Source organism: Schistocerca americana, chromosome 1 (assembly GCF_021461395.2).
Source record: "Schistocerca americana isolate TAMUIC-IGC-003095 chromosome 1, iqSchAmer2.1, whole genome shotgun sequence".
In the NCBI taxonomy this organism is placed as follows: Eukaryota; Metazoa; Arthropoda; class Insecta; order Orthoptera; family Acrididae; genus Schistocerca; species Schistocerca americana.
In genome coordinates, this window is record NC_060119.1 from 430,101,587 (window position 1) to 430,129,107 (window position 27,521).

Sequence of the window (27,521 nt, forward strand, 5' to 3'; positions counted from 1 at the left end):
GAGAAGTCTCCAGATAATATTTTAAATAGAAAGTGGTGATTGGTTTTTGAATAGAGAATATATATAAATATACGTATGCCGATCAGAGGCAGATACGCGAGTTAATTTAAGGCAGCGTTTGTGGAGGTAGTTAATCATCGACGTCACTCGTATTTCTCCTATCAGCTATTTTCTCTCGTGTTGATAAACGAATTTACAACAATATTTAAAAATTAACTTATAAGAGAGCTTGGATAGAAGTAGAGAGAGGGTATATAACAACATTATCGAGCTCTGTTGACTGACCAGTTGTTTTATGTGCGGTTACGAAACCACGAGCACACGCACGGTCAACCAGCAGTTAAATCATTGAATAAACGTAAAACAGCAAAAGGAGATAAATCTAGCTGTGGAAAAGGCAGATGGTAGACATTTATTGGCAGAATCCTGAGTGTAACTCAAGCACGTACTGTGTCACTTATGAAACCTACGTTTCATTCTTAAGTTCGGTTCATCACGTTGTGGTCCATGGCAACTTGGATTAGCAGAACAGAGGGAAAGATTCAGAAAGGCACTGCGTGAGACGTCATGGGTTTGCTCAGTTAGCCTAAGGTTGCCACAGAAATGTTCAAAAAATTGTTCTGAGAGAAGTTACAAGAAAAACATTGTGCGTGGCGGAGAAAGAAAATTAACAGCGCCCAAGTTTCAGAACGGGACAAGAATCTTACTACGTCGTCTGTCATCATACATACCGCATAATTCACCTTTCTGCGTACCATTCAGCAATGGAACAAGAAGGGACGAAATTATACTACTACACGATGTATCCTTTGCCACACACTGAACAGTGACTTGTGGAGTGAAGATGTAGACATGAATGGTGAATCCCAAATCCACTGAGAGAATTTCAGATAATGTATTTTCTGATTATTTCGCTATAGGGTGACTGTTTACAAAATAATGATATACTTTTGACTTCTTCGATTTGTTACCCCAGTTACCTTTACTTCTGTGAAAAAATCTTAACCACAGTGAGAAAACCATGTAATACGCAGTCATACAAACGTACAACACAAGAAACATAGTATGGCAACTATCATCGGATGAAGCATGTACACATTTATCACGATACGTACAACCTGTTCAGTCAGTATTCGGGCCGGCCAGTATGGCCGAGCGGTTCTAGGCGCTACAGTTTGGAACCGCGCGACCGCTACGGCCGCAGGTTCGAATCCTGCCTCGGGCATGGGTGTGTGTGATGTCCTTAGTTTAGGTAGGTTTAAGTAGTTCTAAGTTCTAGGGGACTGATGACCTCAGAAGTTAAGTCCCATAGTGCTCAGAGCCATTTGAACCATTTTCAGTATTCGGTACACTAGACATATATTCAAAATTCTTCCCCTACAGTTATTCAAATGGTTCAAATGGCTCTGAGCACTATGGGACTAAACATCTGTGGTCATCAGTCCCCTAGAATTTAGAACTACTTGAACCTAACTAACCTAAGGACATCACACACATCCATGCCCGAGGCAGGATTCGAACCTGCGACCGTAGCGGTCACGCGGTTCCAGACTGAAGCGCCTAGAACCGCCTGACCACACCGGCCGGCCCTTACAGTTATTACTCAGAACCCAGACAACGGCAGGCTATACGACGGACCATCAACGGTCTTACAGACTTAAGTACACTATCTTGATCAAAATGTAATGCGCAGTGACCGCTAGATGTCACGTGAAGCGGACCTGCCCGTATAAGAAGAGGCGCAGAGTACTACGTTGTCAGCAGAGATGCAGCAACGGCACAACTGGTCAGTAAGGGAGCTCAGTGACTTCGAACGTGGGTTAGTCACCGGATGTCACCTGAGTAGCAAATCCGCCACACGCTTTTCACTCACTGTAGAACTGCCGAAGTCGACTTTTCGCAATGTGACTAAAGTGGAAACGGGAAGGAATGACCACAGCTAAAAAAGCCCAGTCGGACCTCATCTACTGACGGACGGGGACATTTGAGCGTTGAGGAGGATGTCAGTAAAAAAATCGCAAGAAATCAGCGGAAAGAATCACTCTCGACTTGCAAAGTTGTACCAGCAGTCCGACTAAGTACGACGACTGTGCGTCGGAGTTAAAAAGAATAGAGAACGATGGTCGAGCAGCTCCTCGTAGGCTACACATTTCTGTAGCCAATGCTATGCGGCGTTGGAAATGGTGTACAGAACGACTCCACTGGACAGTGGATGATTGGAAAAGAGTGATTTGGAGTCATGAATCACAGTATACCCTGTGGCGATCGTTGTTCAAATCAGCATGAAAATAAGTCAAAGCATTATCTGTGGAGCAACGGTCTCTCCTACCCGGAGTCTAGGATCCAATGGAACTCTTCAGATGAATTACAACATCGCCTTCGCTCCAGACCCAAGCACTACTTTTTCTGATCTCGGCTCTTGAAGAAGAATGGCCTGCCATTCCGACAGCTCACTGACAGACTTCAAGCCGTCATGTCCACTGACAGGTGCCAGGATACTTTTGATTAGATAGTGATATACACTGATGCACCGAAGAAACTGGTATAGGCATGCGTATTCACATACAGAGATATGTAAACAGGCAGAACAAGGCGCTGCGGTCGGCAACGCCTATGTAAGACAACAAGTATCTGGCGGAGTTTTTTTATCGGTTACTGCTGCTGCAATGGCAGGTTATCAACATTCAAGTGAGTCTGAACGTGGTGCTATAGTCGGCGCACGAGCGATGGGACGCAACGTCTTCGAGGTCGCGATGGAGTGGGGCTTTATCCGTACGATCATTTCACGACTGTACCGTATCAGGAATCCGGTAAAATATCAAATCTCCGACATCGCTGCGGCCGGGAAAAGATCCTGCAAGAAGGGGACCAACGACGACTGAAGAGAATCGTTCAACGTGCATATTGCTGCAGATTTCAGTGCTGCGCCATCAACAAGTGTCAGCGTGCGAGCCGTTCAACGAAACATCATCGATATGGGCTTTTGGAGGCGAAGGCCCACTCATGTACCCTTTGTGACTGCATGACACAAAGCTTTACGCCTCGCCTGGGCCCGTCAACACCGACATTGGACTGTTGATAACTGGAAACGCGTTGCCAAATCGGAAGAGTCTCGTTTCAAATTGTATCGAGCGGATGGACGTGTACAGGTATGAAGACGACATCATTAATCCATAGACGCTGCATGTAAGCAGGGGATTGTCCAAGCTGGTGCAGGCTCTGTGACGGTGTGGAGCGTGTGTAGTTGGAACTGATATTGGACCCCTGATACGCCTCGATACGAGTGTGACATGTGACACTTACATAAGCATCCCGTTCGATCACCTGCATCCATTCATGTTCGTTGTACTTTCCGACGGCCTTGGGCAATTCCAGCAGAACAATGCGACACCAAACACGTCCAGAATTGTTACACAATGGCTCCAGGAGCACTCTTCTGAGTTTGAACACTTCCGCTGGCCACCAAACACCCACGACATGAGCATTATTGAGCATATCTGGGATGCCTTGCAACGTGCTATTCAGAAGAGATCCCACCTCTTCGTTCTCTTACGGATTTATGGGCAGCCCTGCAGGATTCATGGTGTCAACTCCCTCCAGTATTAATTCAGACGTCGCGCCCATGCCACGTCGTGTTGCGGCACTTCTGCGTGCTCGCGGGGGCCCTGAACGATGTTAGGCAGGGGTACCAGTTTCTCTGCCTCTTCAGTGTAGTAGCCGTGACCGTAGAACCAGCTCAACAGAACTACTTCGTCCTGCTCTTCCATTGCGTTCAGTGAACCCGTAATACAAGGGGTGCATATCGATCAACTATTGATCACTAAACCTATTCATATTGTTATTGTGTTAACAAACAATTAACATTAAAACAAAACCGAAACATAACCTACCAGTTAGTTGGTTGGTTGATTTGGGGAAGGGGACCAAACATCGAGGTCATCAGTCCTATCGGATTAGGAAAGGATGGGGAAGGAAGTCGGCCGCGTCCTTTGAAAGGAACCATCCCAGAATTTGCCTGAAGCGATTTAGAGAACTCACGGAAAACCTAAATCAATATAGCGGGACGCGGGTTTCAACCGTCGTCCTCTCATATGCGAGTCCAGTGTGCTGGCCACTGCGCCACTTCGCTCGGTGAATCTGTCAGAACTGAATGCAAGATTGAGGGCGGCGAGTAAAGTGGGCATTACTTTTGTCAACAGCAAGAACCGTAATTAAATGGAACAAGATCGTTTCTGCCCTCAGGCTTGCATTCGATAGTGATAGATTCACCGACGTAACGATCAACTGGGCACCATGTGTACATATACCAAAATACTCGGAACATGCCCCTGGACAACCCCTGAAATTTTGTCAATCGAGTTACTGTTGAGCCCCTGGACACCCCTGAAATTTTGTCAATCGAGTTACTGTTGAGCCCCTGGACACCCCTGAAATTTTGTCAATCGAGTTACTGTTGACTCTGTACATCGTTGCTTCTTCCTCTGCGCGACGCGGCATGTAGGAGAGGTGTTCCATATTGAATGGCGTTTTATATTTTCCCATCATTCATGGTGCACCATTTGACTCTTTACAACTACAAGTATGCAATGCTTTGGTCTAACCGTAGGTGGCAGGACAATCACGAGAGACGTAATCGCTGCTAAGTACAGCCCCTTTCCCAACTGCTGTCATTACGTGAGCGGACAGCACGGTATGTTATCATTAACGACAGCGCTGAACGACTTGGTTTTTGTGGAAGGATGGTGTAAACACTGCGGACATTTACGAGCGCGTGGTGACAATTAGTGGAATGTGTGCACTACCACGAAAAAGTATTCTGCCACCACGACAACACTCGTTCCTATACGAGTCGGAGGATCAAGGTTGCCATCTTTGAAGTGGGGTTCCAAATATTTCCACTGCGCCCGCAGTCTCCCGACTTGGACCGTTTCACTCCTGTACGCCGTCCTAGAACCACTGTCTATCGGATCCACCGCAGGACTGCTGCTCGCAGTCATGGACGTCTGCAAAATAATGTCCGAGTGGAGGTATCTTCATAGTCCCCAACAGGTGGTAATCAGATACGACCAAATCAGGAGAATATGTTGGTGTGGCAGTACCAGAAAACTCCTTTTTGCGGTGGCGGCGATCGCTGTCGTGTTGCGAGACTACTTTTTCGTAACGTTTTACACTCTCTCTCTAAACACACACACACACACACACACACACACACACACACAAAAACACACAAACACACAAAAAAACACACAAACACACAAACAAACAAACGCTCGCGCGAGGGAGGACTCGAACCTCCGGCCGGAGGGGCCGTACAATCCGTGACATGGCGCCTCAAACCGCATGGTCACTCCGCGCGGCGTTATTATTATTACACACACATCAAAAAAATTTGCATCACCCGGTTCCCAGAACTCCTGAAGACAGACGTTGACTGTCGATATTGTATCACAGACGCAGTCCCTTTGACTGTTCGGAGATGTTACTAAACCCGTCCGAAGATGGAAACAAGCATGCATGAACAGCGCCTATTAGACAAAGGGCATCCAACAGCCGATCAATTCCACCAGGAAGGAGATACACGGCTCGTGTTGTCTGTATTTCAACCGTACCTAGACGGTAAACACCGCGGTTTGATCGCGTCTGCATTGTTACTTTGTGCCAAGAAGGGCTCTCAACAAGCAAAGTGTTAAGGCGTCTCGGAGTGAACCAAAGCGATGTTGTTCGGACATGGAGGAGATACAGAGAGACAGGAACTGTCGATGACATGCCTCGCTCAGGCCGCCCAAGGGCTACTACTGTAGTGGATGACCGCTACCTATGGATTATGGCGCAGAGGAACGCTGACAGTAACGCCACCATGTTGAGTAATGCTTTTCATGCAGCCACAGTACGTAGTGTTACGACTCAATCGGTGCGCAATAGGCTGCATGATGCGCACGTTCACTACCGACGTCCATGGTGAGGTCCATCTTTGCAATCACGACATCATGCAGCGCGGTACAGTTAGGCCCAACAACATGTCGAATGGACCGCTCAGAATTGGCAGCACGTTGTCTTAACCGATGAGTGCTCGCATATGCCTTCAACCAGACAGTCGTCGGAAACGTGTTTGGAGCAACCCGTCAGGCTGTACGCCTTATACACACTGTCCAGCGAGTGCAGCAAGGTAGAGGTTCCGTTGTTTTAGGGTGGCATTATGTGGGGCTGACGTAGGCCGCTGGTAGTCATGGTAGGCGCTGTAAGGGCTGTACGATACGTGACTGCCATCCTACGACCGATAGTGCAACCGTATCGGCAGCATATTAACGAGGCATTCGTCTTCATGGACGACAATTCGTGCCCCCATCATGCACATGTTGTGAATGATTTCCATCAGGATAACATCGCTCGACTAGAGTGGCCAGCACGTTCCCCAGACATGAAACCCTATGCATGGGATAGATTGAACAGGGCTGTTCATGGACGACGTGACCCACCAACCACTTTCAGGGATCTGCGCCAAATCGCCGTTGAGGAGTGGAACAATCTAGACCAACAGTGCCTTTATGAACTTGTGGATAGTATACCACGTCGAATACAGGCATGCATCAATACAAGTGAACGTGCTACTGGGTATTAGAGGTACCGGTGTGTAAAGCAATCTGGACCACCACCTCCGAAGGTCTCGCTGTATGGTGGCACAACATGCAATGTGTGGTTTTTATGAGCAATACAAAGGGCGGAAATGATGTTTATGTTGATCTCTATTCCAATTTTTTGTACAGGTTCCGGAACTCTCGGGACCTAGGTGATGCAAAACTTTTTTTGATCTGTGTATTATTATTAAACCGAAGGCGTGGAGCTTCCGATATTTAAACCTTGTCAGTTTTTCTTGCAACTCTTTCTTTCTATATTTTGGCACCAGTACACAGCACCTGCAATCAAATGTATGCGTGCTTAATGTCTCAAAACGCTTAATTTTTAGGCACTTCTGTTTTACAAAGGTAAAGTAGGGAACTGAACATGACGGGGAGAGCCCATCGCCAATTCGCCTGCAGCAAATTCGGTAAACTAAGAGAACCTGAATCAGGCTACAGGTTTGGAAAGGCGGACCGTGTTCTCGTGCAAACGACTGCGGTACCTCACTCGCTCTAATTCGGTTCTTCTGCTCTAAGTGAGCTTAAGGCGCGTTTAGCGGTCGCACAAAGGGGTCATTTTCTACTCCTCTCACGAAAGTCCCAGTCGGACAAGCCGCGATTCGGAAGCTTGGAAGTACGTGACACCTTCATCGCCGTGCTAGCTGAGTGCACTGCCGGCCATTACCGCCGTCCGGGCTCCGGTAAAGACCCGCAGGGGGTCGTTACAGCGGCCGCCGCGAGACGTCGCTGCAGGCGATCATGCTGGTAACCATGACGATAAGTAGCGGCGCGGTGTGGGCGCGATTTGCTGCAACGCAGACGGCGCGCTCCACTTTGCGCCGTCTGCTGGCCAGGGGAGCTCTAAGGCACGGCACTTCGTATGCAAAGTGCCCACGGAGCTACTGACGGCATACAGAGAATACGGCTCCAACAGGGGTTCCCCTCTACCGTATACGCGAGCTAGCGATGATGATGTTAGCGAAGGAAGGATGATTTGAGAAGCATCGACGACACGCTCTTTAGTAACGGAGTCAAAGATCGTACTGACGAAAAATGGTGAAGGAAATGAGGAATGCCCTTAAAAAGGAACCATCTCGCCTTTTGCCTTAAGTAATTTACAGAAACTACGGAAAATCTGTTCGGACTTTATCACTGATCACTACAATTTCCACTGGAGTCCCTGTTCTCTCTCTCTCTCTCTCTCTCTCTCTCTCTCTCTCTCTCTCTCTCTCTCTCTCTCTCTCTCCGGCTCCGTCAGACTTTTCTAGCAGCATTTATACAGAGGCACTAGCTGAGAACTCGGCGTTGCGTAGAAAAAAAACTGTGTTTGTAGTAAAGTATCGAAAAAATTTCTCATTTCCATGCATTCGCATTTTTGAGATTATGAAACGGTCGTACAAATGTACAAGAACAGTGTACAGATTAATAAGAGAGTCCCGTACATTTTCTGTACGCTGGACGCGGCTGCTTCACGTGTCTAGAATGCGATTGTGTAAACGTCTCTATGGCAACGCCTCTTCATAGCTCCATACATCGCTAGGCCTACAGCCTTTCGCGCTTCGTAGATGAGATGTGTCAAAAGCGCTGCCAGATGACAAGGATTTCCTTAAGTTCATTCGACTGTTGGAGTGTCTTGGCAGTGAAGAACAATTGAATTAAAACTTCATATCGCGGTGCTTTTTCACGTATCTCATTGCTTATGACGTTGTATGTCTTGAACTCTGAGTCGTACAATTATATGTGTCGGTACATTTAGCGACATTATGTTGATATCGTCTGCGAAATATGTTGCGAACAGAGTTATGAGCAAAGAAGTAATAAATTTAAACGTCATGCATGAAGCGGCAATTTTTTGTGCGTCTCATTGTTTATGACGTCATATCTCCTGAACTACGATATGTAGTAGCCCATAGTGATTCACTTCCACAGTGATTCTTGCTGGTTCTTACTCACACATTGATTCTTGGGAGACAGTAAGGTATGTGTGTACAAATTTGCGATGAAATCGCTACAGCATTTTAGAAGGAGATGTGAAACATACATGAACAAACATGCATATACACATTTTTATAATACGTGTGAATATCGGTATCATGTCAGGGTGGTGTTTCCATTTCGCTCCGTATATAGAGATCAGCCCCGAATTATTTCTCACTAATCTCATCTCTGATGGCTGTCCACTTCACGTTTCGCGGAGAGGGTCCCGTTATCAATTCTAGGAAAAGCTGAAAGTGGAAGGTGTTATATCCTAGCCAGTAATGCCACCCGAGCCCGCTGCCAAAAGGTTGGCAGCATCAAAGTCCGGACGCCGTCCGCATAAGCAGCGCCCGCGAGACAGGAAATCGCCGCAAGTCTGCGCGCGCCACCGCTGGCTTCTGGGTTCTTAAGCGCTGGAGTCGCGAGCGCTAGGACAGTTCTGTATCCGCCGCTCAGTTGTATACTCGCCACCGATTTGTGTACTTGCTAGTCAGTTGTGTGTTCATCGCAGCAGAGTTGTTGTTTGTCGTCAGCCGGCGCTGACCTAGCCGCTCCGACTCGAACTAGACAGATCTCTGTAGACACTGAGTTCACTACTGTTTCTGTATCTTCGTTAATAAAGATAAGTACCGACTTTTATTTAATCAGAGTGTTTGGGTCTTCATCTTTCTGTTCACTGTTCCAGCGGACCGGTCGGCCCGCTATTAAAAGTGTGGCGGTGACTTCGTAAGCCGTTTCTACAGCGAATTGCTTGTCGCTACGAACACCGCCACAAAAGGAGGTATATGGCAGACACGGGAAATAAACTTTAATATAATATTGTAAAAACGGAAAAGGCATTGAACGTAGGTCATATGGGAGATTTTATACTGGAGAAGAATTTGACACAGTACTGGAATAGCAACGTCAGACCGAGACCCCTCCGGTAGAAATATGCCCTCAGAATTACTAAGATTCTTGGAAGAGCCACGCATAACAAAACGATTCTACCTGTGGCGCAAGATATACGAGGCAGGCGAAATACCAGCAGACTTCAAGAACGTAATAATTCATATTCCAGCCGCGTGGTCTTGGGCGCCTTGTCACGGTCCGCGCGGCTCCCTCCGTCGGAGTTTCGAGCCCTCCACTGGGCATGGGTGTGTGCGTGTGTTGTCCTTAGCCTAAGTTAATGTAAGTTAGATTAAGTAGTGTGTGAGCTTAGGGGCCGATGTCCTCAGAAGTTTGGTTCCATAAGATCTTACCACAAATTTCCAAATTCCAAAAAAGGCAGGTGCCAACAGATGTGAATGTTACTGAACGTGGTTACAAAATACTGGGATGAATTATATACAGGAGAAACTGGCAGTGGTCGACATGGGGGAAAATACAGATTGCTTTCAAGATAAATAAGGAACGCGCGGGGAAATACTGACTTTACCATGTATCTTAAGAGTCTTGCAAGGTAGGATAAGGAACGGCAAACTTACGTTTATAGGAATCTTAGATTGAGATAATGCTTTCGATGATGTTCACTGGACTTCAATACTCTCTTTGAAATTATGAAGACAGCGGTATGAATTATGGGGACCTTACGGTTATCCACAACTTGTACCGAAACCAGACTGAATTACAAGAGTGTAAGTGCATGAAAGGAAAGCAATGGTTGAGAAGCGACAGAGCTGTAGCCTACCCCCAACATTATTTATTCCTATACTGAGTAAGCAGTGAATGAAACAAAGATCCCCTCACTCACTGACCAGTCTGGTGTGGCAGTAGAAGATAGCGAAAGGAAAGCCGAAGTTTTAAATTTTGCGTTACAGAAAAAGTTCACGCAGGAGAATCATACGAACATACTGTCGTTTGACCATCGCACAGAGTCCCGATGGAGCACACACTAATAAGCATCCCTAGCGTAGAGGAACAACTGAAAGACGTGAATGCAAAATGATCGCCACGTGCTGATGGAATCCCATTTCGGCTTTACAAAGAGTACGACACTGGCCCCTTATTTAGCATGCATTTATCACGAATCTTTCTCCCAGTCCCAAGCAAATGGAAAATAAAAATCACGTGAAGGGTAAGAGAACGGGCCCGTAAATTACGGGCCAATATCCTTGACATCGGTCCTGAATTCTTAAACATTTTCTCAATCCGAATACAATATTTCGAGACGGAAAAGCTTCTGTTCACGTATCAGCACGCTTTAAAGAAGCATTGGTCGAGCGAAACTAGCTTGCTCTTTCCTCACACGATAAGCTGCGACCTATGGGTGAAGAGCAACAGACGAATTCCGTATTCCTAAATTTCCGAAAATCATAAGACACAGTGCCCTATTGCAGACTGTTAACAAAGGTATGAGTTTACGGGAGGGGTTCCGGCACATGTGAGATTCTCAAAAACTTCGTAAGAAACAGAACGCAGTACGTTATCCCCGTCGGCGAGTGCTCATGAGAAGCAAGGGTTCTTCCAGGAGTACCCCCAGGGCATTGTGATAGGACCGCTGTTATTTCCTGTGTACATTAATGATCTGACGGACATGGTGCGCAGTGTTTTGCGGTTTGTAGGTGATGATGCTGTGGTGTACAGAGAGGTGTCGTCGCTGAGTGATTGCAAGAGGATACAAGACGCCTTGCACAAAATTTCTAGTTGGTGTGATGAATGGCAACTAGCCCTAATTGTAAAAAAATGTAAGTTAATACACATGAGTAGAAAAAACAAGCCCGTAATGTTCGCATACAGCGTTAGTAGCGAGTTGCTTGACACAGTCGCGTAGGTTAAATATCTCGACGTAACGTCGCAGAGTGATATGAAATGTAACGAGAATGTAAGGACTGTAGTAGGGAAGGAGAATGGTCTACTTCGGTTAAATGGGAAAATTTTTGGGAAGTGCGGTTTATCTGTAAAGAAGAGCGTATATAGCTCGCTGGTGCGACCCAGTCTTGAGTACTGCTCGAGTGTTCGGGATCCGTACCAGATCGGATTAAAGGAAGACATCTAACAAATTCAGAGGCGCGTTGCTAGATTTGTTACCGGTAAGTTCGAACAACACGCAAATATTACAGAGATGCTTCGGTAACTCAAATGGGTGTCACTAAAGGGAAGGCGACGCTCTTTTCGGTGAAGAATATCGAGAAAATTTAGAGAACAGGCATTTGAGGCTGACTGCAGAAAGATTCTACTACCGCCAATGTACATTTCGCTTAAGAACTTCGAAGAAAGGACAAGAGAAAATAGGGCTCGTACAGAGGCATATAGGCAATCGTTTTTCCTTTGCTGTATATGCGAGCGGAACAGGAAAGGAGCGTATATAGCTGGTAGTAGTACGGGGTACCCTTCGCTACGCACAATATGGTGGCTTGCCGAGTTAGTATGTAGATGTAGAAACGTGGAAAGGAAATTAGAGTTCAGGGAGAAGAGAGAAAAACCTGAAGGTTTGTCGACATTGTCAGCAACAATAAAGGATCTGAAAAAGGCAGTCGAACGGAATGAATGATGAGTAACATGATCAACAGAAGAAGCACAAAGATAATGGAATGTGGTCGAATTAAATTAGGTGATGCTGGGTGAGTTAGATTATGAAGCGAAACACTAAAAGCAGTAAATTTTTGATACTTGGACAGCAAAATCACAGACGATGGCCGGGGAGGATATAAAATGCAGACTGCAGTTGTATACAGAAGATTTCTAAAAAGGGAAATTTGTTAATAGTGAATACAAAATTAAATATTACTGCTTTTTCTGTAAGTGTATCTCAAGTGCAGCCATATGGGGAAGTGAAACGTGGACCATAACATTCCAAACATCTCGAGCCAGAGGAGAACAGAAGCTTTTGAAATGTGGTGCTACAGAAGAATGCTTGAAGTTTCATGGGTATATCATGTAACTAATGAGGAGGGACTTAAGAGAATTGGAAAAAAACTTGACTAAAAGAATGGAACGGTTGACAGGACATCCTGAAGCTTTATGGATTCGTCAGTTTGGGAATGAAGGGCAGTGCGTGGTGGGGGAGGAGAGAAACGGTAGGAACTGAACAAGACTAATACAGTAAGCAGTTTCACATGGATGTTACAAACAGAAATGACAACAGACTTATGCACATGCGTGCTTGAAAATAGCACATCCCAGATGTTTTCGTCCGGGTACAGACCTGGCGAATCGAAGGGACAGCACATCAATTGGAACTCGCCACTGTATTCGCCGTACCTCCCTTGTACAAGCTCCACTGGACCCATGGATGTGCACATGAATGTTCCCCAAAGCATAATGTAGCCGCCGCCAGCTTGCCTCCTTCCTGCAGTAAAGGTACCAAGGAGTTGTTCCCCTGGGAGACGGCGGATTCTCACCTTCCAGTCGGTATGAAGATGATGATGATGATGATGATGATGATTGGTTTGTGGGGCGCTCAGCTGCGCGGTTATCAGCGCCTGTACAAATTCCCAACCTCTGCTCAGTCCAGTCTCGCCACTTTCATGAATGATGATGAAATGATGAGGACAACGCGAACACCCAGTCACCTCGAGTCGGCATGAAGAAGAAGATATCAGGATTCATCAGACCCTGCACCGTTCTACCACTGCGCCAACGTCCAGTGCCGATGGTCGTGTGTGTATTTTAGTCGCAGTTGCCGATGCCGTGGTGTTAACATTGGGGCATGCATGGGCTGTCGGCCGCAGAGGCCTCATCGTTAGGAGTGTCAGGTGACAGTGTGTTCAGACACACTTGAACTCTGAAAGGACCGAGCGAGGCGGCGCAGTGGTTAGCACACTGGACTCGCATTCGGGAGGACGACGGTTCAATCCCGTCTCCAGCCATCCTGATTTAGGTTTTCCGTGATTTCCCTAAATCGTTTCAGGCAAATGCCGGGATGGTTCCTTCGAAAGGGCACGGCCGATTTCCTTCCCAATCCTTCCCTAACCCGAGCTTGCGCTCCGTCTCTAATGACCTCGTTGTCGACGGGACGTTAAACACTAACCACCACCACCACCACCACCACTCTAAAAGGTCAAATGGCTCTGAGCACTATGGGACTTAACATCTGAGGTCATCAGTCCCCTAGAACTTAGAACTACTTAAACCTAACTAACCTAAGGATATCTCACACACCCATGCCCGAGGCAGAATTCTAAACTGCGACCGTAGCGGTGATGCGGTTCCAGACTGAAGCGCCTAGGTCCGCTTGGCCACAACGGCAGGCTACACTTGAACTCTGCCCAGCATTAAAGTCTGATGTTAGTTCCGAAACAGTTCGCCGCCTATTGTGTTTTACCAGTCCGACATCTGTAATGAGGGATGGTCAACTAGCACCATGACGTCTGGGCGTGGTTCATCATGGTTTCACCACGTGTTGAAGACATTCGCCACTGCACTCCTCGAATGCCCGACAAGTCGTGCAGTTTCCGAAACGCCGAGCCTCCGGGACGTCACAATCTGCCCTCGGTTACACTCAGATAGATCGCGAATCTTCCCCATTCTACATACGGACAGCACGTTCACTGTTTGACTATCAGTCTTTCCTCGCCAGATGACGCTGCTATCTCCTGGACGGGTTTATATCGTTAGCAGGTCAGTGGTCACAATGTTCTGTCTAATCAGTGTATTACAGGCCGCTGATGATGCTTCACAAATAAAAGAAGCGAAACGTGTGTGGCAGAAACAAACTACCTTGCTTTTTGTTGCAAAGGCTGAATACATTTGCATAACTCCATGAAAAATAAATGGAGCACCTTTAAGCAAGTCTGATATTATACTGAATGATATTTTCTGACGGTGACTACAAAACACGAAAAAAAATCCATTAGAGGGCCCATCTACGGTCTGGTGTTGCGCTGCTTTGACAGTCCCGTCGTACCCAGTACGCGACCTAACGTAAGGATGATTAGTTTAGGTATTAAGTCTGTAGAAGCGAAGAGCGCGGTTTCACTTTGACACACCACCTTCTTAGGAAGCTAAGAAGCCGTGCATAAATCAATTACTGGTAAATGCAGCGCCTAAAAATCGGCAAACGGAATTCCTTTTTTAGAGCAGTTGGCTCGCACTCGTCGTGTCAAACGTATGTCACCAACGATTTCTCGCACTTAATTAAACGGCTTAACGCGAGGCAAAATTGCACTTTCATCACAGTCCCGCGCGCCGGCAGTGTAATCAGAACAAGAGCGACGCGCCGAATATCAGCCAACATTCGAAAACGAAGCTTTACGAGGGTTATTTTGATAGATTTTCAATACAGAGCGAGAGTGCATCCTATCAAGTCGCGGCGCAGAATGCTCAATTATCTATTCACCCGTGTTTTATGGCGGGATAAAAAGTTGTTCGAGGACCATAGATTGTAGATTTATTGAAACGGAAGTCATAAAAGTTAGTGGGCTCTCCGCCATCTATCATTCTCTTGCCCATAATGGAGCCAAATAACGATCCAGAGATGTAAAAGAGAGATGTTCCACGAAATGACACGGCCAAATGAGTTGGAAGTTCGAACAGTAAATTTCGTCTCTTGTGTAACGTTGTGGAGGATATGAATCAACGGGGAAAGGGACAGGAAAAAAAATGAGATTACGAGGAAGAATGAACGTCACCGATTCTAGTTTCGCCGCGTGTCGTGCAGGTCTTACAACACACTGCTGTCACACGATCCAAACATTAATTTTGATTTCTTTTGAGAGTTTGTCATTCTTGTGTGTGTGTGTGTGTGTGTGTGTGTGTGTGTGTGTGTGTGTGTGTGTGTGTGTACACGTTTGAAGCAATGTGCGGTTGTATAAACAGCAGAAACACTATGTGACCAGTCACTAAAGCATAATTCCGCTAACGAGGACTCGTTTCGAAGCTTTACTTCCATCTTCAGGTGACAATCCTGGATTTTATTTCAGTTATTATCTTTGTTAACGTATTATCGATTTGCAGACGGAGTAAAATTTAGACAGAGAGGCCTGCAGGATACTTAAAAATAAAAAATTGGCCAGGTGCGTATAGGTCTCGCGCACTGAGGGTTCCGTAAAAGCTTGGTTACGTACACAGACAGATCATCGACTCCAGGAATCGAGAATCTTTAGCATTTTTGCCTTTTTTTTAAACACTGATACTGCAACATATCGGTTCCTGGGAGTCCAAGATTTTCGACAATGTTTTAATTTCAATAATATAAATGTGTAGATTAAAACTGAAGAAATTGCAAAAAGGTGGGAATTTAAGGAGATGAGACCTGGATAAACTGACTAAACCAGAGGTTGTACAGAGTTTCAGGGACAGTATAAGGGAACAATTGACAGAAATGGGGAAAAGAAATACAGTAGAAGACGAATGGGTAGCTCTGAGGGATGAAGTAGTGAAGGCAGCAGAGGACCTAGTAGGTAAAAAGACGAGGGCTAGTAGAAATCCTTGGGTAACAGAAGAAATATTGAATTTAATTGATGAAAGGACAAAATATAAAAATGAAGTAAATGAAGCAGGCAAAAAGGAATACAAACGTCTCAAAAATGAGATCGACAGGAAGTGCAAAACGGCTAAGCAGGGATGGCTAGAGGACAAATGTAAGGATGTAGAGGCTTATCTCACGAGGGGTAAGATAGATACTGCCTACAGGAAAATTAAACAGACCTTTGGAGATAAGAGAGCCACTTGTATTATTATCAAGAGCTCAGATGGCAACCCAGTTCTAAGCAAAGAAGGGAAGGCAGAAAGGTGGAAGGAGTATATAGAGGGTCTATACAAGGGCGATGTACTTGAGGACAATATTATGGAAATGGAAGAGGGTGTAGATGAAGATGAAATGGGAGATACGATACTGCGTGAAGAGTTTGACAGAGCACTGAAAGACCTGAGTCGAAACAAGCCACCGGGAGTAGACAACATTCCATTAGAACTACCGACGGCCTTGGGAGAGCCAGTCCTGACAAAACTATACCATCTGGTGAGCAAGATGTATCACACAGCCGAAATACCCTCAGACTTCAAGAAGAATATAATAATTCCAATCCCAAAGAAAGCAGGTGTTCACAGATGTGAAAATTGCCGAACTATCAGTTTGATAAGCCACAGCTGCAAAATACTAACGCGAATTATTTACAGACGAATGGAAAAACTGGTAGAAGCCGACCTCGGGGAAGATCAGTTTGGATTCCGTAGAAATGTTGGAACACGTGAGGCAATACTGACCTTACGACCTATCTTAGAAGAAAGATTAAGGAATGGCAAACCTACATTTCTAGCATTTGTAGACTTTGAGAAAGCCTTTGACAATGTTGACTGGAATACTCTCTTTCAAATTCTAAAGGTGGCAGGGGTAAAATACAGGGAGCGAAAGGTTATTTACAATTTGTACAGAAACCAGATGGCAGTTATAAGAGTCGAGGGGCATGAAAGGGAAGCAGTGGTTGGGAAGGGAGTGAGACAGGGTTGTAGCATATCCCCGATGTTATTCAATCTGTATAGTGAGCAAGCAGTAAAGGAGACAAAAGAAAAATTCTGAGTAGGTATTAAAATCTAGGGAGAAGAAATAAAAACTTTGAGGTTCACTGATGACATTGTAATTCTGTCAGAGACAGCAAAGGACTTGGAAGAGCAGTTGATTGGAATGGACAGTGTCTTGAAAGGAGGATATAATATGAACATCAACAAAAGCAAAACGACGATAATGGAATGTAGTCAAATTAAGTCGGGTGATGCTGAGGGAATTAGATTAGGAAATGAGACACTTAAAGTAGTAAAAGAGTTTTGCTATTTGGGGAGCAAAATAACTGGTGATGGTCCAAGTAGAGGGGATATAAAATGTAGACTGGCAATTGCAAGGAAAGCGTTTCTGAAGAAGAGAAATTTGTTAACATCGAGTATAGATTTAAGTGTCAAGAAGTCTATTCTGAAAGTATTTGTATGGAGTGTAGCCATGTATGGAAGTGAAACATGGACAATAAATAGTTTGGACAAGAAGAGAATAGAAGCTTTCGAAATGTGGTGCTACAGAAGAATGCTGAAGATTAGGTGGTAAGATCACGTAACTAATGAGGAGGTATTGAATAGGATTGGGGAGGAGAGAAGTTTGTGGCACAACTTGACTAGAAGAAGGGATCGGTTGGTAGGACATGTCCTAAGGCATCAAGGGATCACAAATTTAGCATTGGAGGGCAGCGTGGAGGGTAAAAATCGTAGAGGGAGACCAAGACATGAATACACTAAGCAGATTCAGAAGGATGTAGGTTGCAGTAGGTACTGGGAGATGAAGGAGCTTGCACAGGATAGATTAGCATGGAGAGCTGCATCAAACCAGTCTCAGGACTGAAGACCGCAACAACAACAACAACAACAACAACAATATAAATGTAACAGTCATGTAGGAGACAGGCGACCATTATTATAATTATCAGTAGTACACCACTCAGGCTAAGTGAGTCGCTATAGTAAAAGTCAAACATCAGGCAAAGCCTGACTTTATTGCCCGTATAGTGCGTTTCGATATTTATTCATTATCAGATATCCAGTACCGACTATTAGACATAGATATAGTGTTTCACCAGCAACTGGAAACGCCGAAGTCGCTCGATTACTTTCATACCTGCGTATGAATTAGAGAAGAGTGCGCCCTGTGCCTACGAGCTTCAATGCAGTGCGGCGTGACGGCGAGTTCACGATGACGTCACAGCTCACAGCCCGCCTGCGCGTGACCCCTGCCGTGCATACTAGTATCCGTGGTTCAGTTTGGTTTTGTTTTGCTTTGCTTTAGGGCGTAAAAAACAACTGGTGTCATACGCGCCCAAGTCAAAACTATAGAACACGAAGCCAGAGAGGAGTTAAAAAAACGACTATACGTCAGCCCCAATTGACATAAGAGAGCTAAAAACAAGCACGTGGAAAAAGCGCTACAGAAGACACCATATAGAAACGGAGATACAAAACTAAAAATTAAATGGCCTTCGCCATATTGCTTTAGCGGATAAAATGTAAAACACGGTCGACAGCCCGCGCGTCATTTGCTAAAACGGCCGATAACTCAGACGGCAAACCCAAGCGGGAACTTAAACGGTTAAAAAATGAGCATTCCATCAGGAAGTTACGCCTCCTCCCGGCGGGAGGGCCAAGAGGAGGTCGTTCAAGCCGCTGGGAGGGGCTTAATAAGCACCAGCTTATTCCCGTGAGGGGAGGGCCATTGGCGATGCCAAAGGGACGCCACCTTCTGACTAGACGGCACCACAGAGATCATCCGATGGAATAGAGGAACTCGCGGGCTGCGGTACGAGGACTGAAACCTTGTCAGCAGCCTCGTTTCCTGGCAGACCGACATGACCAGGAACCCACAGAAACATCACACTGGCTCCACCAAAAGTGAGCGACAGCTTTCCTGGACTCGCTGTACTAAGGGATAGGCGGTGTACAGCGCACATAGACTTTGAAGGGCGATGAATGTGTCTGAGAAGAGGACACAATTGAAAAGGCTGTGTTACCGGATACACTTCGCGGCCTGATACATGGCGAAGAGCGCGGCTGTAAATACTAAGCAGTGTGTCGGAAGCCCGATATCGGCAGACGCGGGTGCCAATGACGAAGGCACACCCGACCCCAAGGTCAGTCTGAGAGCCTTCAGTGCATGCAAAGGTAGTATAATCCCGAAAGTCGTGAAACTGAACGCGATACATCGAGGCTGGAGTAGTGTCCTTAGGAAGCGAATGAAGGTCAAGGTTAACACGGCCCGTTTGACGAAGACAAGGTGGTGAAAAGGGTTCACACACACTGGGAAAGTTGCAGGTAGTGTGAAGTTAAGCCGCCGTAGCAGGGTTCGAAAGCGGACTCCAAGAGGTAATAGAGAAGAGGGCGCGCCACATACTGGCGAGCAAAGGAATCATCGAAGGAGGCAGCATAGGATGGGTGGCCACGTATGGCAGACAAACGGCAGGCAACCCTACTGAGGAAAAAGTCACGGCGATAGGACAGTGGTAGTTCAGCAGCTTCAGCATAGACTCTCAACCGCACTAGTGTAAAAGGCGCCCGTGGCAAAACGGATGCCACGATGGTGGATAGTGTTGAGACGGTGTAAGAGGGATGGACGTGCAGAGACAAACGAAGCACCCATAGTCGAGTTTCGAACAGACAAGAGACCGGTACAAACGGAGGAGGGTGGTTTGATCGGCACCCCAGGAAGTACTGCAGAGGACATGTAGGACATTGAGGAACCGCGTACAGCGGGCTGCCAGGTAAGACACATGGGAGGACCAAGAGTGTTTCCTACCGAGCATGAACCCCAGGAATTTAGTAGTTTCAACGAACGGAAGGGCAACAGGAGATGGAAAGATGGAGGGAGAAACCAATTGCGTAGCCAGAAATTCATACACACGGTTTTGTCAATGGAAAAGCGAAAGCCATTGTCGATGCTCCCGGAGTAAAGACGATCAAGACATCGCTGAAGACGCCGCTCAGTGAGACAGGACAACAGTCGTGTATACTTCGGTAAAACATGGGTTTGACAAAACCACACACAAGAATATATTTTTCTCGAATTGAACGGAAATATTGGTCTGAAAGTACCTACAGTTACTTTTGTATGGCGTGTATCGGCCACCTGGTTGATAGATGTAGTGACAAAGGGTCAGTACGAACTTCAAATAAAAAATTTTCAGGAGGTGGGGAATATGCTCGGTTAAGGCGAGCCGTCGGAAATAAAATCCTGCATGCAAGTATATGCGCGCTGCCGCCCACGGAATCTCATGCAAATAAAATGCGTTCATACTTGACACGGTACAATAATGACGTGCCAGATGTTACCAAAATTAATTTAATAGTTCTCTTAACACCTTTCTGGCTTGAAGTTTCTACAAGGTCCAACAGGACGCGAAATAATCAGCATCAACTTTTTCGTTACACAAGCGAAAAAGTTCCACATCCCTAATAATACTGTATTTTTTATCTGAGAATAGTTTTATGTTCTCACTATAATGTGTGTATCACATGGATCTATAAATTTTGAGAATCTTCATAAATTTTTTTCGGTCCATTTAGGGTTGTTTGTTTTTTCATCAGGTTGAAGTAAAAACTTATTCTCTCTTGGAAATTTCTTGTAAAGCGACTTTTTATTTTTTCTGAACGGCTCACATAAATTTTCTTTTGGAAAGTACTCCATCATACAGAGGCACGTCTAATGTTTTTTTCGGAATTTTTACTGACGTTTGAAATTATCGTGTAACTTCGGTTACACGATAAATCAATCAAATCTAAAGGCCGTAAAATCAACTAAATACATACGAATTACAGTTACGAACAACTTAAATTGGAAAGAACATAAAGAAAATGTTGTGGGGAAGGCGAACCAAAGACTGCAATTTATTGGCAGAAAACTTACAAGATGCAACAGATTTACTAGAGAGACTGACTACACTACGCTTCTCCGTCCTCTTTTGGAGTATTGCTGCGGGGTGTGGGATCACGGACATGATACAGGATTTGAGGTGGATATAATTAAAACGAAGGCGTTTGTCGTTGCGGCGGAATCTTCTCACAAAATTTCAATCATCTACTTTCTCCTCCGAATGCGAAAGCATTTTGTTGACGCCGACCTACGTAGGGAGAAACGATCATCGTAATAAAATAAGGGAAATCAGAGCTGTCACATAAAGATAGTGTGTTCATTTTTTCCGAGCACTGTTCGGGAGTGGAATAACAGGGAATTATTGTGAAGGTGGTTCGATGAACACACTGCCACGCGCTTACGTCTGATCTGCAGAGTATCCATGTAGTTGGAGATGTACCACCAACTAACAATGCTGTAGGACGGTAAGATGATCTTTAGGTGCTTTTCTCCGTAACGGCCGCTGTCTACGGGGCTATCCATATACAGCTGAACTACTGCAGTTGGTCGTGATCTCCCTCCGAAAGCTCGTACAACCGGGGTAGTTGTTTTAATGACCTCAGTAGCTCTGGGATAATCCAAAGTACCGCCCGTTGTTGGCAACGTGATTGTTTCCGCGCGTAAGGTCCAATTGTCTTGCGTAATACCGCGCTTGCTCGGCTCGTGTTAGTTCGTTCGTAGCCTCGTCGGTCGTTGTTTGTGAAGTGTAAGTAAGCGTGTATCCGCGTTGCCAACCGTACGAAATGGTTCTGAGCACTATGGGACTTAACATCTGAGGTCATCAGTCCCCTAGAACTTAGAACTACTTAAACCTAACTAACCTAAGGACATCACACACATCCATGCCCGAGGCAGGATTCGAACCTGCGATCGTAGCGATCGGGCAATTCCAGACTGAAGCGCCTAGAACCGCTCGGCCACTAAAGGCCGGCGCCAACCGTACGATCTGGATCGCACACGAACGGTAATTTAAGATGGTGTACGAACATACGATCCACCCTTCGGACTGCACCTTCATCTATACTGTTATTTCACTTTTATGGTGTATTTAATTTTTGACAATTTATTTCACATGTATGGTTTTGAGCAGACTACATCTCAGTCTGTCCAGTCATGGGATTTCCCACTTTCACTACGCTGCAGTTGCGTAAGTCAACTTAGGTTTTTCCCCGAGATGGATTCCCTGGGAAATTTACCGCACTGACTGCGTTGTATCCTGCGCGTTGCTCATACGTAAGTGAAAACGATTACGATTTCCTTATTGGCTCAGTAGTGCAAAATTGTGTCAATGAAAGCAGAAGCCAGTGACTGGTCCCAGCACCCCAAAGAAATCTATAGCGGGCATATTTAAATGCAAGAGGCGAGAATAAAAATACAGAAAAATCCGGGAAATTGATCCTGAATTTAATGGTTGGTTGTGCGCTAATAAGTCTAACCCTGAAAGGGCTAGATGTAGAATCCGTAACTTACCTTTCGTGTGTGAATTGTGATGCGTTAAAAAACAGTCTAAAAGTGAAACCCTCGTCAAAAAATTGGAAGTGATGTTATCTGTAAGCCAGACAGTTATGAGTACGTTTCTGAAGACAGCTACAACTAATGCATTTTTAAATAATCATATTCACAATGCTGAAATTAAATCGGCAGGATTCGTGGGGGAACAAAGTCTTCCTTTCAATACTGTAGAATACTTGGAGGGCGTAGCTAAGAGTTTCTTTTCTGATTCTAAAATCGCCGATGCTATGCATTTGCGTCGCAGTAAATGTTCACAGTTCGTAAGGAATGTGATAGGAGAGAGCCATAAGAACGAACTTGTATAAAAACTGAGACATACAAAATTCATTGTGCTTACTGATGAGAAATTTTTGAATTTTCGTGAAATTAATGTGTGACAAGGCAAACAAATGTGTAACAAACAAAAACCTTTATTCTAATCTAATGCTTTCATTTTCTAGTTACAATGTTTCTGAAAACATATTAAATGATTTTCTTCTGATGGTTGTAATTCTATGATGGGGTCAAGAAACACTGTTGCTACTCACTAACTGAAAAATGTCCTGGACTACTTGTTCTCAAATGTATACAGTTTATCACTAGCTTCACGCATGTGCAGTGAAGCTTGTAAATGTCTTCCCAGACGTTGTGAAGACCTAGTTAGGAAAATTCATAACCGTTTTAAAGCCAGTGCTAAGAGACAGGCACAACTGCATGAATTCCAAAATTTTTTTAGATATCAAATTTGATAAATTCTTGCATCTGTCACAACGAGATGGCTACCTTTGCAGGCAGCTTTAGAGAAAATTTTAGAACTGTGAAATACTTTGCGCCTCTATTTTGATTGTAAATACCGAGAGGAGAGGCTGGCTGCGGCAGAAAAATTCACCGATCCCTCTGTGCCAATTTTTTAAAATTATTTTCTTAATTTTTGGCATATATTTTACCGAAATTCACTGATTTAAATTAGTACCTCCAGAGTGATAATGTTGTTGTTATTATTGACTTACATCAAAAGATTGCAAAAGGGAACAAGGAAATGTTGCTTCGCTACATGGACCGACAGTGCGTCGTAACCAATAAACTGACATTGGCCCTAACAAGTTAAAGTTTCTTCCTGACAGCCAAATGTATCTGGGAGTTGAAGATCTAAAGGCATATCAGAAACCAGAAAAATATGATGACAGGATGCCACGAAAGATTTATCGCAGATGTAGGGACTCCATGCAGACGGGAAGTCCAGAACCTGAAAAGGGAGAGTTGGTTGATGGTTTATAGCCATTGCTTGCAGTTTTGACTACAAGGGATGCTTCAAACAAAGAAAGAGAAAAAAAACACTCATTTATGCCTCTTATTCCGAAATGGCCAAGAATAGTCTCACTACATGGTGCTAAGCATCTTCAACAAATCGATGATGACTGGAGAAAACTTTCTACCGTAAAAACAGACGAAAATATTAATAACTGTTCAGAAGTAGACGTATTTTGCGGGAACACCCTCAACATATAAACTTTATTTGGCGAGAGAGAATTCTCAGCCCTAACAGAGTTTGCGCCTTTATGTTTATCTCTTCCACGTTCAAATGCTGATTCCGAAAGAGTTTCTGGTAAGATTAATTTTATAAAAGTGAAAAATAGGAATGGGCTCGTTACTTTAACAGTGAATGCATGTTTGCTTGCCAGCCAATGTGAGAGGAGCAGCAGCTCATGCAAAAATTTTGTTCTTACTGAAAAAAAGACTCAGTAGCATGAAAAAACGGCTGTTACATTCGCGGCCATCCACTTCCAGTTCTTCTGTTCCTCATCATCCAGGAGGAGAAAGATGATGATGAATTCCATTTTTACGTTTTCTCCCAACGGAAGCAAATTAAGTAATTTTTACTATTGTTTTCTGAACTACTTACTGTGTTTATTAAAGATTCTGTCTAGTACTTACCTTTGTATGGTGTTGCAGTGCGGAAGGTTTCTGCAGATCCTCCTGTCTTTTCCCTGAATATACCAGTTTGTGCTAGAGATATAAATTTTTCCTTGTTGAGCGGTAGGTGAAGTTACTTAGTTTTATATACTCTTATAAACTGACTGCTTGTAAAATCCGTATTAGTGAGGTTAGAGACTTTTTTTCCATTCCGGCGTGTTCTGAGGCATCTACAGATGTTGATGTTTGGTTTGCCGGGCGCTCAACTGCGGGGTCATCAGCGCCTGTACAAAGTCCCAGTTTTTACTCAGCCCATTTTTTTTTACGCAGTTCAGTCCAACCACTGTCACGAATGATGATGATGATGATGATGATGATGATGACTACACAAACACAAGTCCCCGGGCAGAGAAAATCCCCAACCCGGATGGGAATCTTCTATAGAGAAAATCCCCAACCCGGATGGGAATCTTCTATAGAGAAAGACTGTTTGACATGTGCTGCCATCTCTTAGCACAGTTCAGTACTACTTACTAGTGAATTCACTATCGGCAGTAGTACATTTTCGATCAGCAGAAAGGTACAATTTCGTATCCAAGAACAATTTCGATCAATGCTGTTCCTTAGTTTCGTCTGCCAAGACTGGGTACTGTAGACATGTTATATACAATCAATAACTACAAATAATGTCGGTACATTTAAACATATTTTCAAGCAAATCCTTTTTTTTTCTCTCTTAGTGCCCCGAAAAGACCAGAAAAGAAAATCTACAATAAATGCAGTCCAACTGTACTACATGGAGCAATAAAGAGTGTAATGGTTGGACCTCTGAGCCTTCGAGCTGCATCAGCTTTCAGCACCCTGCTTGGTAAAGTAGAAATTAGAAAGAAAATTCATGCTGGATTACCTCCTACTACAGAAAACAGAATTGGTTATCCAACGGTACTCAATTCTGAAGTGGAATATGCTTTGATCCAGAGAGCTGTATTTTTAGAACAGCAAGGATTGGGTCTGTCGTCACTCCAGTTACGAAGTGCTGAATTTAGGTTGGCTGAAAAAAATAATTTGAGACATTCATGGAACTTAGAATGCAAGGTTGCTGGAATCGATTGGTTTAGAGCATTTATTAATACATACGCTAACCATAGCCTGCGAAGAGCTAGAGCTGCAGGCTTAAATAAAGCGAAAGTAAGTAAATTTTTCCAGAACTTGGAAGAAACCTTAGACGAATATGATTTGTATGATAAACCAGAGTTCGGCTTTCCTCTTAACGACAGACCCCCAAAAATAATTAGCTGGGAAGGTAAGCGAGCAATTGTTTCACTAACAAACGTCGAAAGAGGGCAAACGTGGCTGTTGCTGCATGCATGCATGCATGCATTTATAAAGTATTTACCACCATGGTAATTTTCAAAGGAGTAAGGAAGCGCCATGAATCTCAAGATGGCTTACGTCCAGGTTCCATTACGGAGATGAGTGAATCGGAGAATATTAATGAAGAACTTTTTACGATCTGGCTTCGACATTTCACGAAATACATAACCGTGGGTAGTACTACAGTTCTCATTATTGACAACCACGGCAGTCTTACCATATTGGATGCTGTAGAGTACTGTTGGGAAAATGGGATAGAACTTTTGGGATTGCCTCCACACAGTAAACATGTACTACAGGCATTAGAGGGAACTTTCTTCAAGTCTCCAAAGGCTCAGTATCACAGAAATGCAAGTGAGTGGATTCATCGTAGCCCCAATGAAAGCATTACAAAACGAAGATTCTGTGCCACATTCTCTGGTGCCTCGAGCAAAACTGCATCTGTTGTGTGTGCAATCAAGGGGTTCCAGCGTACACAAACAATGCCTCTCTGCAAAGACGTTGTTCTCGAGGAGAAAATTTCACCTTAAATGTTATTCGAGGCTCCTGCTCCTTCAACCTCCACCAGTCAAGCGGATATCTTTTGAAAGACGTAATTGAAGAACGTGGCAAATCCGTAACACCTGCATCCAATAACACTTCTCAGAACGATACTGTCAAGGACATATTGCCAACTCCAGAGAAATAATTATCGTCTGGGAAAAGGAAAATACAGACATCAATTCGATTCACGTCAGATGAAAACCAGGGAAACCTCCGCAGTAAGAGAAATCTTTTTCAACAGCGGCCAAAAAAAGAAAAAAATGCAACAAGAACAATAAACAGAAATGTAGGTCTGTGAGAAATGATGAAAGACGTTTAAAAACTTCGGATAGCCAGCAAACGAGAATAATTGTAAATTTAATTTCTTGAATTATTATAATGCAGAATCACTGGCAAAGGGTGACTGGATTCCCCGCCAAAAATGTAATGCTTGATACTGCGAAGTTTGCGTCGGTGCCAGAGGGAAGAAGTGCTTTCTATGTGGAAGCTGTCAATGATCAGAACAGTACCAAGAAGTGATCGCAGTTGTACCTAGTGTGGTATATTTTCGAACAATTTTAATGAATTCTGTAACATATTCTTGTGTTTAAACCAAGACTTGTAATGGTGCAATGTTTGTGTTACATACTCATTAAACAACAATGAACATGTACCATAATTTAAATTATTTCTTTCTTCAACATGTCTCGACTTACAAGAGCATTTGTCCGAAATGATCGAAACTGTACCACCTTACCCTATATCCCTTACAAAGTCAAAATAGAAGTTCCATTTTCACTTGGTAAGAGGTATATGTGGATTGAGGCTTTCCCGAAATGTGTTACGAGGATTTCATTTTGGGACTCTGGAGAACATTCACAAGAATGTGACCATTTTGAAGGCGCTGCCAGTTGAAGCTCTGCAGTGCTGCTACAAAAAACTGGGAACGACTCCGCCAGTGGCTAGCTGCCGAAGATGACCACATTGGATATGAATATTATTGTTTTCATGGGAATTTTACGACTTGCTTTAGCGACGAAGCCCACTTTCACTTGGGTGGCTTCGTCAATAAACAAAATTGGTGCACTTGGCGGACTCAGAATCCGCATTTCGCGAGCGAAAGTCTCTTTACCCTCAACGAATAACTGTGTGATGTGTAATGTGCAGTGACGGAATAATCGGTGCGATATTCCTTGGTGGCACAGTGACTGCCGAACGGTACGTCAAGGTTTTGGAAGGTTATTTTATCCCCACTATCGAAAATGATCCTGATTTCGACAAAATGTGGTTAATGTGAGACGGAGCTCGACCACATCGAAGCACGA